General features: G+C 43.4%; 1 protein-coding gene across 4 annotated transcripts in view; it reads left to right on the top strand.

Annotated features, from left to right (window-relative positions):
- sdk2b (sidekick cell adhesion molecule 2b) overlaps positions 1–15,636 on the top strand; it is a 599,240-nt gene that overhangs the window by 213,330 nt on the left and 370,274 nt on the right. Inside the window, exon 1 of one of the 4 annotated variants that reach the window (XM_078401134.1) lies at positions 9,388–9,463. The exons of the other annotated variants lie outside the window; for them this stretch is intronic. The gene's annotated coding sequence lies outside the window, so the exon portion shown is untranslated. Of the gene's footprint in view, positions 1–9,387; positions 9,464–15,636 lie in introns of those variants that run through there. 4 annotated transcript variants of the gene reach the window in all.

Here is a 15,636-nt window from a genome sequence, read left to right as displayed (position 1 = left end):
AACACCCGACTCAAAAGATAATGGTTCAGGCAATGCTCAGTGTAATACATGAGTATTGAAATTAGCTTGCGTGTCAGAATTCTGCAGTGGGCATTCAATCCAGTATCTTTTGATTGACAAATGTAGCAATGACTCATTTCTGCCAATGGCAGGTTATAAATGGCCACTTGCAAGTATTTCACTGAGATGAGACATACTTTATATTACTGTAGGTCTTCCAGTAAGATCTGGTCATTGACGTAACACACAATTAATTCATAGTACCAGCAGCCCACTGTAACATTTCTGAATCATTCCGAGCCATTCACTTCCTCGGCTTTATTCTCTGTTGAATAAGGGGAAGCTTGCGAACCTCTTTCAAGATAATGTTCCATATATGAGGGATGCAGAATTAGTTTTTGCTGTGCTGTCCCATACAAATATGTAAAAGATAGTTCAACTGTGGTTTGAATCACATTTTGTAGACTCTGTGAAGTAAATGAATTTAGGCTGACTGAAAAATGTCTTCTTTGATCCTGTGTCATTCAAAGAAAACCCTTTAACCTCATCAGTGAAACCTGAGTGGTTTGTTTTCACCTCGGCTCTTTGTTATTTTCTTGTTTTACATTATGTGATAAATACCGAGATTCTGACAGCAATGAGCAAATTTGGGCGTCATGGTGGCGCAGTGGTAGAGTTACTGCCTTACAGCGACAGAGACCCTGGTTCGATCCTGACTAAGGTTGCTTGTCTGCATGGAGTTTGTATGTTCTCCCGGTGGCCGTGTGGGTCTCCTCCGGGAGCTCGGGTTTCCTCCCGCACTCCAAAGACGTACAGGTTTGTAGATTAATTGGCTTGGTATAATTGTAAATTGTTCCTAGTGTGTGTAGGTAGTGTTAGTGTGCTGGTCGACGTGGACTCGGTGGGCTGAAGGGCCTGTTTCCGCGTTGTATCTCTGAACTGTATCTCTAAACTAAACAACAGAGATCTCAGCTGCCATGACAGAAATTAAGGAAGTGATACAGTCCATTTTCTTTCCAAAACTACTTTATCTTCAGAGGGAATTTCCTTTACTAATGTCACCCTTTATCCAGTATACGTGGACAGTGGACAGCTTGATGTAATCATGTATTGTCTTTTTAACTGACCAGATAGCCCATAACAAAAGAGCATTTCACTGTACATGTGACAATTATAAATTAAACAAAACTAAATATACTTGTATACATTACGGTAAATTCAAAGCAATCCGCACTTGTGAAACCTGACGAGTGTTTTGTTAATTTTGTTGTGAACTGTATCTTGCTGTGTGAGAAGGTCAGCTTCACCTCCAGGACAAGAGCTCCCTACTGATGTACAGCTGTCGCACAAGAGGCCTTACACATCTGGGAAGAAGCACAAGCAAGCTTGATAATTTAGTAGAACAGTTCAATAATCTTTGGATCTAGTAGGTCCAGCTGTATTTAGGAAAGACACAAAGTGCTGGCATAACTCAGTGGATCAGACAGCATCCCTGGAGAACATGGATAGGTGACCATTCAGTCGAGACCCTTCAGTCTAAAGAAGGATCCCGATACGAAACATCACCTATCCATGTTCTCCAAGGAAGCTGTCTGATCCACTGAGTTGCTCCAGAACCTTGACTCTTTAACGTTGACAGAGTGACAAGCGTGGGATCTGGACACCAAGTTTAATTTGTTTTGAAAACAGAACAGGTTGGAAATGTTCAGCAGGTAAGGTACCTTCTGAGGGGAGGGAACCAGTTAAGGTGTCAGATCCATCCAAGACTCCTCATCAGCCCGAGAGGCGCTGCCTGCCCTGCTGATTGTTTCCAGCATGTTTGATTTCATTTCAGATTTCCAACATCTGCAGTTTTTTCCTGAATTTAATTGTCTCTTGTTTTATTTCATTTAATGCTTGCAATTTTCAAAAAGTGTGATTGGAAATATTCTGTGTATATATTGTGGAAGTGTATCAGAAAAGTGTCTATTAACAGATTTGATGACTGATGAGACTCTTTCAATAAGACAGGTCAGCAGGTAACCTTGACTATGTTTCATTCCACAGCTCCTGAGCTAAATTTGGCACCTCCTTCATTCTCATTGGTCTAAGGTTACAAAAAGACTTGTCTTCACTCTCTTGGTGTATTGAATTGCTGAATCCCTAATCCCAATTCAGAACACCTAAATTAATATATATCTATCGATTGAGTAAATTATTAAAGGCATTGATTTAGACTTCACATCTGACATCAGAACCATTATGTCTAAACTCAAAAAAAAAACTGTAAAGACGTTTGGCAGAAAAAAATCCAGAATGAAAAAGAGCAGATAAAAATGTTTAAAAGGTACAGTCAATGTGAAGGTTAATGTTACAGAGCTGTGTGGCTTTGCACATAAAGAGCGACTGATGAATATAGATTTTAATGGGAAGCAACACTTTGTTTCATTTCTCAAGAAAATGTGAAGCTAAGTAACAGATATTAGCTGTAATGTTCTGACTGATTACACCATGTCATCGAAAAGAGATTGCTGTCCTGTGGAGTTACCACAATATATGCGTGAAACCAATTGTACAATCAACCATTTTTTGGCTGAATAAAATTGAAGAGATCTTACCAGGGATGTATTGCGGTTGTGCGTGCTGCAATGTTCTTTGTTCTGAACACGACCGGTGAAGCCCCAGAGCTGGAATAAAACTCCAAATCTCGACTTTGAAGGTGGGGGTAGGCGCCGTGTAAATTCATCAATTTACTGTAGGTACAAGGAACATCAGATGCTGGAATGACATGCTGATAGGGTAAACTGTCAGAACGTTTATCCCAGGGTGGAAATGTCCAACACTGGAGGGCACAGCTATAAGGTGAGAGGGGGAGATGTACTGGGGCAAGTTGTTTACACAGAGAGTGGTGAGGGCCTGGAATGCACTGCTAGGGGTGGTCGTAGAGTCAGTTACGATAGTGCCATTTAAAAGGCTTTTAGATAGGCACATGGGAGTGCAGGGAATAGTGGCACACGGATCATGTACAGGCAGATGAGATCGTGTTTGGCACAAACATTGTGGGCCGTAGGGCCTGCTTCTGTGCTGTACTGTTCTATGTTCTATGAAGAACATTTATTTGTCAGCTTCATTGGTTGCAACCCACATCTCTCTGCATTGTTTAATTATCACTCTGTCCCTGAGTTTCAGCTCTGCACAGTGACAACAAACACCAGGTTTGTTTCACCATCTTACAGTGGCATTGACAGCAGCTATTTCAAAAATTGCTCCATAAACTGAGTGAACATATTTAGCAATTTCTTTTCAGTTTCACATCAGTAAACAAATTATTCCCTTTGCGAAGTTGCACCATTTTTGTCCATCCTATTTAACATTTCTGAGTTTATGGCTCGCATCTTGTCTCTCTCTCCCTGTTTGCCTGTTTAAATAACACTCTCATTGCCTTTCTACGTTTTCCACTCATCCTCGACTGACCCCATGTCCCGTGGGGAGCAGGAAATTCCCTCCACTGCCCTGGATAATAACCTTGAATCAACATCAAAGACATAAATAATGTAGGCAAGGATACATGAGCGCAAAAAAAACACTGCTGGAGGAACTCAGCAGGTCAGGCAGAATCTGTAGAGGCAGAGGAGAGGGTAGAAAGAGGTGCAGTTGCAACCTTTAAAAGACATTTGGACAGGTACATGGATAGGAAAGGTTTAGAGAGACTTGGGCCAAACACAGTAGCATCGTATTAACATAAATATACCTTAAATATACCCTTAAATATACCTGGACTATCTCTGACATCTCCCTCCCGTTTCTGGACCTCACCATCTCCATCACAGGAGAAAAACTAGTGACGGACATTTATTACAAGCCCACCGACTCGCACAGCTATCTGGACTACACTTCTTCCCACCCGGTCCCCTGCAAAAAGTCTATCCCCTACTCCCAATTCCTCCGTCTACGCCGCATCTGCGCCCGGGATGAGGTGTTTCACACTAGGGCTTCCGAGATGTCCTCGTTTTTCAGAAAACGGGGCTTCCCCTCCTCCATTATAGATGAGGCTCTCACTAGGGTCTCTTCTACATCCCGCAGCTCCGCTCTTGCTCCCCATCCCCCCACTCGCAACAAGGACAGGATCCCCCTCGTTCTCACCTTCCACCCCACCAGCCAGCGGATCCAACAAATTATCCACCAACATTTCCGTCACCTACAACGGGACCCCACCACTGGCCATATCTTCCCATCCCCTCCCCTCTCTGCGTTCCGCAGAGACCGTTCCCTCCGCAACTCCCTGGTCCACTCGTCCCTTCCTACCCAAACCACCCTAACCCCGGGCACTTTCCCTTGCAACCGCACGAGATGCAACACCTGTCCCTTTACCTCCCCCCTCAACTCCATCAAAGGACCCAAACATTCTTTCCAGGTGAGACAGAGGTTCACCTGCACCTCCTCCAACCTCATCTCTTGCATCCGCTGCTCTAGATGTCAACTTATCTATATCGGCGAAACCAAGCGCAGGCTCGGTGATCGCTTCGCTGAACACCTGCGCTCGGTCCGCATTAACGCAACTGATCTCCCGGTGGCCCAGCACTTTAACTCCCCCTCCCATTCCCAGTCTGACCTCTCTGTCATGGGCCTCCTCCAGTGCCATAGTGAGGCCCGCCGGAAATTGGAGGAGCAGCACCTCATATTTCGCCTGGGCAGTTTGCGGCCCGGTGGTATGAACGTCGACTTCTCCAACTTCAGATAGTTCCTCTGTCCCTCCCTTCCCCTCCTCCTTCCCAGATCTCCCTCTATCTTCCTGTCTCCACCTATATCCTTCCTTTGTCCCACCCCCGACATCAGTCTGAAGAAGGGTCTCGACCCGAAACGTCACCCATTCCTTCTCTCCCGAGATGCTGCCTGACCTGCTGAGTTACTCCAGCATTTTGTGAATAAATCGATTTGTACCAGCATCTGCAGTTATTTTCTTATACTATCGTATTAACATAGATAGCTATCTTGGTCGGCATAGACAAGTTGGGCCAAATGGCCTGTTTCCATGATGTATGTCTCCAGGAATCCGAGTTCAATAATTTTATAGTGCAGCAGCTCTGAAGAAGGATCCTGACCCAAAACATCACCTATCCATGTTCTCTAGACATGCTGCCTGACCTGCTGAGTTGCTCCAGAACATTGTTTTATTTTTCAAGCATTTTAAAGTTCTACACAGTACTTTAATATGAAATTAAATGGACTCCATCATAAATGTACATGCATAATACATAAAGTGGTTCAGTCTCATGATTGCAGCTTAAATTTATGTCTTATTTATTAACATCAGGCCACAGAGTTTATTGCACACCAGAATATTGATGTTTTTAAAATATGCATGTGTCTTTGTTACATCTGGGCAAACTTGCTCTCTGATTTTCACTCAGTTAGGTTACTGTTATAGGTACATTATCCATTCAGTTTTGGACGAAATGTATTTCCGACAGAATAAAGTCTGAGTTCAACATTGGGTCAATAATCTAACCTTCGCGGCACATCCAGCTAACAGCCATCCATGTACAATGGACTTCAGCATTGAGTTTAAGAGGATGATGGATGAGTCACATTGCAAGCTATAACTAGTTTGGAGAAATGTGAGATGAATTCACCAGCAAAGATTGGACAGAGCTATTAATTGATAAAACCAGGGATGAACAGAGGAAGTGTTCAAATAAACATTTGATGACACACAACGTCTGTGCATATCCTAAAGAAAGAAGAGGTGTCACAATACAAACTCCTTTGCCTGCTCTATGCCTTGTCGGCCTCCGAACAGAAGGCTGTGGAGACCGTCAATGGATATTTTGAAGGCAGAGATTACCAGATTCTTGTAAAGATGTCAGTGGTTATGGGGAGAAGGCAGGAGGATGGGATTGTGAGGGAAAATAGATCACCAATGATTGAATGGCGGAGTAGACTTGATGGGCTGAATGACCTAATTCTGCTCCTACAACATGAATTGATGTAATGAAAACTAAATTCCTGTGCCAATCCCATCCCTAACCCAACAAAACAGTCTGTCACCAACAGAAATAACCCTTCAGTTTTAGGTCACCTGCAATATTAAAGATTGTGCATGTCCTACACATGTAAGAGACTGTCACCATTCTTATTGCCAAATATAAAATGTAACTTCCTGCAACGCTACCCCCTATACGACGTAATGAGAATTAAATGGTTTAACAAAAGTTCTCTGATCAGTGGCCATGTCAAGCATGGAACCCTTGCTACGTTGGAGGCAAGTGGACTGTGGTAGTCTTTCGTGTGTGTGGATCACAGTTGATTGCCTCAGGAAGGCAGGCACAGTGACTTTGTAGAAAGCAGCAAGAAACCTGACTGTTCCAAACCTGCTGCAGGGACCGCATCAGGCAGCACAAATGAACTTCAAATCTGCAACTAAAGGCAAACTTGGCATCTGCTGCTCTGCAAGCAGAGTGCGCAACAAGTAGATTTCACCACCTAGGCCATCAGCAGAAGGGAGTGAATACACAACGTCTTACCCTGGCACGTTTCCAGAACCTGCTGCGCAGAATCTCTGATTATCACACGGGAATACAAGTGACAGACATTACTGTTGGATAAAAGAGCAGAGTTGTTAATCTGCATTTGTTAATAAATGGTACACAAGGAGCAGAAATGAACTGAGGCGAAGTAAATGGGCATGAAGGATCTGACACTCTGCTCAGCATGGATTCCCATGGTCTCCAGGCTTCATTACCGAAAGCTTGCTTACTCGCCCGCCACAAATGCTGCCTGACATCCTGACTATTTCCAGACTCTCTCTCACACTAATCATCATCATATAGGTTCAATAGTCCGCTCTCGGATTTCATATCCTCAGCCATTCCCGCGAAGCCACCTCCAAACCAAAGCTCGACGTAAAATGCTGGAGTAACTCAGCGGGACAGGCAGCATCTCTGGAAAGAAGGAATGGGAGTGAAGAAGGGTCTTGACCCAAAATGTCACCCATTCCTTCTATCCAGAGATGCTGCCTGCCCCGCTGTCACTCCAGCATTTTGTGTCTACCTTCGGTTCAAACCTGCATCTGCAGTTCCTTCCTACACTTCCTGAGCTCGTTCCTATTCATCCATTTCTTTCCCCACGCTTTCTTCAGTGCATTCTTCCTGGCACGCCTTGGTGATCACCCGGTTGCCTCCTCATTTTGACCAAGACTGCCAGTGGTTAATGGGAATCACTGACATTTCATCCTGTAACCAGCAACACAAGTGCGGCACAATGACGCAGCGGTAGAGTTGCTGCCTGACAGCACCAGAGACCCGGGTTCGATCCTGACTACAGATACTGTCTGTACGGAGTTGGTATGTTCTTCCCATGACCACGTGGATTTTACCCAGGTGCTCCAGATTCTTCACACGCTCCAAAGACATACAGGTTTGTAGGTTAATGTGCAGGACAGTGCTAGTGTGTGGGATAGTGCTAGTGTACGGGGATCGCTGGTCAGCGGGCCAAAGGGCCTGTTTCTGTGATGTATCTCTAAACTAAACTAAAGTGTGCTGTTCTGTCACACTAATAGCTTTCATTGTAGCTGTCACTCTGAACCTCCCAAGACAAAGTCTACTTGGGTTGAGAGGAGCATAGATCAGCATTGCAAGCATCACATGACCTTCTGCTTTGCAAAGAACCTCTTGGAAAGGGGAGAGAAGCCAGCGGCGTGGCAGGGCCGTCTTTACAGCATTATGGGCCCCGGGCAAAGCAGTATACTGGGGCCCCTACGACAACTACTCACAGGAATAAAAATGTAAATGGTCGATAAAATTAAACATATATTTATTTTATTGGCACTTCCAACAAAATCGGTGTTGAAACATTAAAAACATGCTGTACAGCAACAACTAATCAACATGATAAACATTGTTGCGAAAAGCACTTACAGATCGCTGTGAGAAGCACTTAGGGATGGAAAAGCAAAGCACTTAGGGAGCTAATTGTTGTGAAACAGATCGCTGTGAGAAGCACTTAGGGATGGAAAATGTTGCGAAAAAAACACTTAGGGACCGAAAATGTTGCAAAAAAGCACTTATTGAACCTACATTTTTAAAGTAGTATTTATTTATTGCAAGTCACTTAACATACACAGATCAGCATGGGGCCCCTATGCTCGTGGGGCGTTAAGACGGCCCTGTGGCGTGGGAGTTATGGAGGCCGGCAGTCGACTCATGCAGACTGATTCGTGACAAGTGCAATGTTGAGGGAGCATTGACTGCAAATTTCAGTTCCTAAGCATGTCAATGTTCACGGGATAAGACATATTTTGTTACCCCTAAAATGTTTCTGAGGCAAGCGTACCAAATATTTATGGGATTTGAGCAGAGAGTGGGATGAAGCAAATAGACTTAAATAAAATATTTTTTTTCCTTTTTGTGACTTCAGTCTGTCAGAATATAAAAATTAATACACAGGAAGGGTAAAGCTCAATCTTACACTGCCTTCCACAACTCATCTCCACAGGTCTGTTTGGAATGAATTATTTTTTTCTAAAAAGATTTGAACTGGTGGAATGTATTCTTGTGCAAACTCAAGACGAAGGTCAAAGTGTGATGGAGATTTACAGCCCTGTATACAGAGCTGAAAATTGGTTTTGCAGCATGTGAACCAGAGATCACATTGCCACGCTCAGCAAGGGGCAGGGGGTCAGTTCAGGAATTTACTACGTGATTTGTACCAGGGCTGGTGTGGAATTTCCAATGTTGCTAAGAATGAGTGTATTATTGAAAGGAAAATGTTGTGCTCAGATGAAACAAACAATAAACTTTAAACTATACAGGCTATTCTGGGTTTACGCAGCAGGGATGTGTTTTCAATTTGTCGTAAATTTACATCTAATTACTGAGATGTAAAGATATTGTGGTGTTAAAATAGGAAGTGATTGGAATTGTGTCATAGTTGGAGCAACGGATCTGAAATGCGAGCAGAAATGTGGGCGGCACTTAATGGGTCAAACAGCATCAGTGGGGGAGGGAAGTGGGTTAATGTTTCAGGCCAGGGATCCTTCATCCACATGGAAAAGTGAGGAAACAAGTGCATTTTAAGGTGCAGGAAGCTGGAGGAGCGGGGAGAACAGAGGGAACATCTGTGATAGGATGGAGACCATAGTTGTCAATGGTGACGACACGTCCTCCCTCAGGGCCACTCCGATCATCATCGCTGGCAGACAGGCCAGAGGAAACCTGCACTCATCACCACAAACAAAGCCTGGCTGCTGGAAAACGCCAGCACTCTGGAGCCAACTGAGGCCTCGGACAAACGAGCCACTGCTGGGTCCAATTAGTGATTATTGGATCAACTCACCTGTACCTCATCAGCCCACTCTTTATAAACCCAGAGAGCAGGGTCCAGGAGAAGCTGCTGGGATGAAGCCAGGGGTCTCCTCACGGCTGATGAAGGACTCTGCCCTGGACCTGAGAGGCCATTGTTTGACGTTGGAGTTACAGCCTACTGCGTGAGTTCACCTTTCTATGAGTGCTAGTGTAATCGTTGTTCGTCTGGTGTCACGACTGATGCCATGCACTGTAACAATCACTTTAAAAAGCTGACTGTTGGTGAGAGAGAAGATAAAAAATAATTAAATTCCACCTGGTCCACCATGAACAGATCATCCTCTCTAACCTTCTCCCCTTCAGTGAGACTGCTCCATCCCCTCCATTTCTGCCTCTACCTCCCTGGCTCGCACTTCCATCCCCACCAACCATTTCCCCTCTCACAATAGTTATTGTATAAATGCAAGGGATGTAATGCCCATCTTTTATTTATCTCTTCCCTTCTTGCCATCCACGGACCAGAGCAATCTCTCCAAGTGAGGCAGGAAGTCACTTGCATATCTTGCAATGTGGTGTATGCATTGGTACATCGTGGTCTGGCCCAAATGCAGAGCACTGCTTCTCTTGGAGCCACCAGGACCCGACCTCATTAGAGACCCTTGGACTATCTTTAATCAGACTTTACTGGGCTTAATCTTGCACTAAACATTTTCCCCTTTATCATGTATCTGTACACTGTGGTTTATCATGTATCTGTACTCTGTGGTTTCCCTTCATCATGTCTCTGTGCACTTGATTGTAATCATGAATTTTCTTTCTGCTGACTGGTTAGCACACAACTTAAACATTCAACGCTGCCTTGCTCTTTCTATTTCTTCCCATAACTATGTTTTAATGTTGAATTTGACTACCAGTATCAATGTATAGCCTTTGTATCAAATACCGTTTAATAATTTTCTGTAGTGCAATATTTTGCTACATTAAAAGATATTTATGCGAATTCAAGAGAGATGCAGAACATCGCAGTTGTGTGGGAAATGAGAGAGAAAGCCCTCGGTACATGTGACAATGAACTGAACTTCAAACTTCAACTTTGCTGGAGGAGGGCTCTGAGCTTCCAGTTACATTCCACTTTAATTCTCCACCCGACTCCCTCTGTTGACCTGACCACTCCGTCTGCAGCCTCTTGCATTGCTGCAATGACAAGCAACACAACCCTGAGGGGCAGCACCTCATCTCCTGGTTACGCATGCTACAGCCCTCAGGATTCAATATTGAATTTAACAGTTTCAGGTATCCATTCCTCTCTCTCTTTCTCTCTCATTTCCCACACAACTGTAATGTTCTGCATCTCTCTTGGATTCGCATAAATATCTTTTAATGTAGCAAAATATTGCACAGTGCATTACAGAAAATTATTAAACGGTATTTGATACAATGCTATTTATTGATACTGGTAGTCAAATTCAACATTAATAAATAGTTAAAGGAAGAAATAGAAATAGTGTTGAATGCTCAGCCAATTAAGTTCGTTGATCAATGTCTACAACTTACCCATTTTTATTGACTTACTTAAGAATCTTTGTTCAAATTCAATGGAAGCCTTTCTGATCATTACTCATAGGACCTCACTATTGAATTTATTTTAGTATTCATACAAACATTTCCTAGTTTAATGTGTAACAGCAAGCAAGATCTGGTTCTTCTGTTCTTCAAATGGTGTCCCTGAGTGATACTGTAAGATCCTTGAAATGTGTGGGAGGGAATGTTAAATACTAAATGGTTGTGCAAAGCTATGAGAAAACTCAACAGAATTTACATCAGGGCCAGGGACAGACTGTCTATATTTCACATTTTATATCCGCTTCACAACTGAAAAGAACCAATTAAGGCAAGTCAAGTCAAAATAAGTTTATTGTCATTCTCGCAAGTACGGTGAGGTACAGGTACAAATACAATCTTGCTGGCAGCAGCATGATGGACACATAGACTCAGACAGCACACTGAAATATAAATGACAAATCAAACCTAGATTATACAAAATCATGCAGTGAAAAAGACTGAAAAAAAAATTAAAACATTAGTGCAAAAATACAATTTTAAAAAGCAGTCCATGGTAGTGTTCCGTTATTGAGGTAGTTTAGGATTATGTAGGTCCGCTCAAAAACCTGATGGTTGTCGGAAAGTAGCTGCTCCTGAATTTTGTAGCGTGGGTTATCGGGCTTCTGTACCTCCTACCTAATAGTAGCAAGGCAAGGCATAGCCCAGATGGTGGGGATCCTTGATGATAGATGCCAACTTCTTGAGGCAGCGCCTGGTGACGAGGGCTGTGCCCATGATGGACCGGGCTGAGTCCACCTCTCTCTGCAGCCTCTGGTGTTCCTATTGGAATTATCGTCCAGGCCTTGATGCAACCACTCGGGATACTTTCTACAGGGCGTCTGTAGAGGTATGTTAGAAAATTCGGTAATGTGCTGAATCTGTTTAAAATTTGAAGAAAGGTCATGTGCTGGCATGCCTTCTTCATGATTACATCTGTGTGCAGGGCCCTGGACAGATCATCTGCCATGTAAAAGCCAGGGAACTTGAAGCTGCCCACTCTCCACTGCCGACCCACCCATTAAAAACTGGCTTGTGGTCTCGCAATATGCCTTTCTTCAGTGAAAGCTAGGGCCAGGACAGTGAAGGGAAAGAAAGATGCATACGACAAGCTCAGAGGGGAAATAAAAGTTAACTTATTTCTGTATTACCTTCAGTTCATCTCAGTCGTTTCATTAGCACACTTGCATGAAGGTTCTGAATTTGTTGGAAATATAAGTGGTTAATCCATTAGATTGAGGGAAAAAATGCTGGAGTAACTCAGCAAGTCAGGCAGCATCTCTGGAGAAAAAGGATGGGTGGCATTTCGGATCAGGAGCTGCCTTCAGACTCAAAGGGTCCAAAAACCCAACTTTTTTTCTCCAGAGATGTGGCTTGATCCACTGAGTTCTCCAGCACTTTGTGTCTATCTTCGGTATAAACCAGCATCTGCACAAGTTAATCCCATTGTGATGTAAAGTCACCCGATCATCGTGCCGGATAACAACATCCCAGACAGGTTGTGGGCGTAGCCACTGCTCCATTTGCTCCACAGATTGGAAGATTCGAGACATTTCCGCCCATGCTAATTGAACTTGCTGCAGTCATTAAGGGCTGGCACTTACCAGCATCAGTGCCATTATAGTGATGTCCTTGGAATGCCATTGAAACTCTTCAGAAAGGCAACAATTAAGCTGTGGGGACTGACTCATTCTGTAAGCTGTAAATTGTTCTTAGTTGTTAATGTTTGAAATTATGAACTTTAAAAGTTTTTAGCTTCTTTTCATTGTCCCCATGCATCTCCCTTTTAATTCAGTCTTCCCCTTTTATATTTCATCACATGTCTGATTGAATTTTTATTCACCCAATTTCCTTCTCAATCGGTTCCCTATTGCTTACTCAAACCTAAGATCCATAGGTCAAAGCGATGGACTCTCATTGTTTATCATTGTGCCAGGGGACACATTGACCTGAATATGACAATCACACTGTCGACTCTAATAACATGGAAGATACGGCACAGGGAAAGGTCCTTAAGGCAACTATGCCTGTGCCAGTCATGATGCCAACTATGAACTAATGAAAATATCCATTTGAACATGCTGTGACATTGACCGGTTTAGCAAATCCTTAATTGCAACATATGACACCGAAGCAGACTGATCAACCTAACTGGACTGCACTTTGGTTAATGACCCATTAGGGGCACCATTTCGTTGCCACTGTTGACTGTGGAGGCCAAGTCATCAAGGTGCAGATTGATATCTTCTTGATTAATAAGGGTGTATGGGGTTATGGGAAGAAGGTAGGAGAATGGGGTTATGCGGAAAAGGTAGATCAGCCGTGATTGAATGTCGGATTAGACTTGATGTCGGATTAGACTCGAATTTTTCTCCTATTACTTATGAATTTCAGAACTTTAATTTCTTTTAACCTACCCTCACCTGCACACACTTGCATTCCCTTCTCTCATCTGTTTGCCCAGATTCATGTTAAGGACTGTTGTAGTTCATTTCCACCGTCACACATGATCACTAACTCCACATTCGTCAACTGTTGCTCACAATATTCACTTTGGTGGCACGGGCATTTTGCTTCCCACCATTAAAATATTACTGCCCATATTTTTAATTTACACCATTTAAGTCACCCTGCTGCAGGAAGGATGTTGTTAAACTGGAAAGAGTGCAGAGAAGATTTACGAGGATGTTACCAGGACTCGAGGTCCTGAGCTGTAGGGAGAGGTTGGGCAGGCTTGGACTTTATTCCTTGGAGGGCAGGAGGCTGGGGGGTGATCTTATAGAGGGGTATAAATGATTGAGAGGAAAAGATTGGATGAATGCACAGAGTATTTTTACCCAGAGCAAGGGAATCAAGAACTAGAGGACATATGTTTAAGGTGAGGAGGGGAAAGATTTAATAGGAACCTGAGGGGACACTTTTTCACACAGATGGTGATGGATATATGGAACAGGCTGCCAGAGAAGGTAGCTGAAGCAGATGCTATAACAGCTGAATCTGTTTATTTACCTATTCCCATCATGGTTTTATACACCTCAATAAGATTACCCCTCAGTCTGTGCTCCAAGTAGTGAAGTCCTAGCCTGCCCAACCCTGAAGTCCTGGCAACATCTTAAAGTCTGAAGAAGGGTCTTGACCCGAAACGTCACCCATTTCTTTTCTCCAGAGATGCTGCCTGTCCCACTGAGTTACTCCAGCTTTTTGTCACACTTTCCCTGCACTCTTTCTAGCTTAATGGCAACTTTGCTGTACAGGATGAGTGAAGCTGGATGCAATGCTCCTCTTGTGTCTCTCTATGACAGGAAAAGTGGCCAAGAACTCTGGTATCCATTATCTCTTTGAAATAACGTTGTCCTAAAGCTGCGTAATCCTCTGCAGATCTCTGTTCTGTGAGGTGTGGTTGCTCATTTTCCTTGCTCCTGTCTTTGTGCGCGTGTCTGACGGTGGCTGCTGGGTAAAGAGGTCTGGACTGTTGTCGAGTGGAGCCAATGCCCAAGGCAGTCCCCAGAGTGCTGGAAGCAATTATTGATTTAAGCACGCAGTGTTTTGATCAGTTGATGATGAAAAGGACTTGCATTTCTTTGTGAACACCCCATGCCGAACAAGATGAAAGATAATTGTAAGTGAGGTTACCTACTGAATGACAGGAGTCCCAAAAAATCACCAAATTAAAATTGACTTCATGGTCTTGGTTTATCATTGCTGTTTGGCGAGCATTTATGCTTGTGGGTTGATGTTTGCATTAAGCGAGCACCTCTGTACCAATTTGTATTTCATTTAGCCTTGTAAGAGAATTCTATCATTCTGAATCACTGGCATTTGTTGACCATGTCATTTATTATCCAAGCTCCACTAATTGCATCTTTCAGCAACGTCTGTTGATGGGATATTTGATTCCCTACTAGCTTTTGCACTTTACTGGGACAGAGAAGCTTGGAAGTTTCATTTTTTATTCTCTCATGGTTCATCTGCTCCCTGGAGCAGATCCATTAAAGTGACGATGCAGCCATGATTGTAGTTGAGAATAAACCCAGGAGCACTAACCATTACAATGGATTCCTTCCACTTTGTCCATTAGAACAAAGCGACTGATACTCCTCATGTTTGTAAACTGCGTCCTCGAGCACTGAGTACTTTCTGTGGATCTGGTGTCAGTGCTCGCCAAACCTCTCTTGGGGTCTGGTGTCAGTGGTCGCAAAACCTCTCGTGGGTGCTTTCAAACGGTGCTCAACCCAAGTCAATGAATGATACATGGGTCCTGTGTGAAGTCAAGGCTTTTGATTACTTGGCATCCAACAATAATTGTCACTATGGGTTTTAAAGCTTTCGGTTTGCCAGTGAAGTGGAATTTAATGTGGGAAGGAAATGCAGATGCTGGTTTATACCGAAGATAGACACAAAATGCTGGTATAACTCAGCGCGTCAGGCAACATCTATGGAAAAGAAGAATAGGTGACGATTTGGGTCAGAACCATTCTAAGGATGGGTCCTGACCTGAAACGTCATTGATTCATCTTCTCCAGAGATACTGTCTGACCTGCTGAGTTACTCCATCACTTTGTATCAATCTTAAGTGGAATTTACTGTTATTCTTCTGTAGGTTTGATCAATTTTTAATGTCTGGAGAAAGTTGACCATCTGCTGTTAGAGAATAACCTGGCAAAGCTTGTTGGTTCATCGTCTCATTCCACATTTTGTAATTTGTCATCAGCTTTTGGATGATGGGTCGAGGGAAGCATTTGTTGTGTGGCAAGCA

This window comes from Rhinoraja longicauda, chromosome 6, assembly GCF_053455715.1.
Source record: "Rhinoraja longicauda isolate Sanriku21f chromosome 6, sRhiLon1.1, whole genome shotgun sequence".
In the NCBI taxonomy this organism is placed as follows: Eukaryota; Metazoa; Chordata; class Chondrichthyes; order Rajiformes; family Arhynchobatidae; genus Rhinoraja; species Rhinoraja longicauda.
This window is presented reverse-complemented; position numbering and strand designations above follow the sequence as displayed.